This window comes from Sinocyclocheilus anshuiensis, unplaced genomic scaffold, assembly GCF_001515605.1.
Source record: "Sinocyclocheilus anshuiensis isolate Anshui unplaced genomic scaffold, SAMN03320099.WGS_v1.1 scaffold502, whole genome shotgun sequence".
In the NCBI taxonomy this organism is placed as follows: Eukaryota; Metazoa; Chordata; class Actinopteri; order Cypriniformes; family Cyprinidae; genus Sinocyclocheilus; species Sinocyclocheilus anshuiensis.
Window position 1 is genome coordinate 463,187 of NW_015544194.1, and position 369 is coordinate 463,555.

The following is a 369-nucleotide window of genomic DNA, read 5'->3' on the forward strand; positions in this document are numbered from 1 at the left end:
GTTTGGTCTTCCAAAAGAGGACGATATCTGCTTCATCATGCCTGGAGCTGATCCGTGCTGGTTGCTGAGGAAATGTTCGCTGTCGATCGCCGGATCGGCTTTCACCGTGGACGAAGCGTGGAGTCCAGCCCGGAGTCGTCACATGTCCTTCCGGACGCTCCTTCGTCGAAATCGCCGTTCACAAGCCCACCCGCCTCTGCTCACTCCAACCCTCCGGCCATTCCTCACGCTAGCCCCCGGCCTCTGCTCACTGTAGGCAGCCGCCGCTCACTCTAACCCTCCCGCCGTTCCTCACGCTAGCCCCCGGCCTCTGCTCACTGTAGGCCGCCGTGTGTGATGCTGTTTCGTTGTGAAAGCGAAACTACTTTG

General features: G+C 59.9%; 1 protein-coding gene across 1 annotated transcript in view; it reads right to left on the reverse strand.

The window, feature by feature from the left end:
- The window catches only part of LOC107696637 (USP6 N-terminal-like protein), a 32,784-nt gene that overhangs the window by 19,606 nt on the left and 12,809 nt on the right, over nucleotides 1-369 (reverse strand). The gene's annotated exons all lie outside the window — the stretch shown is intronic.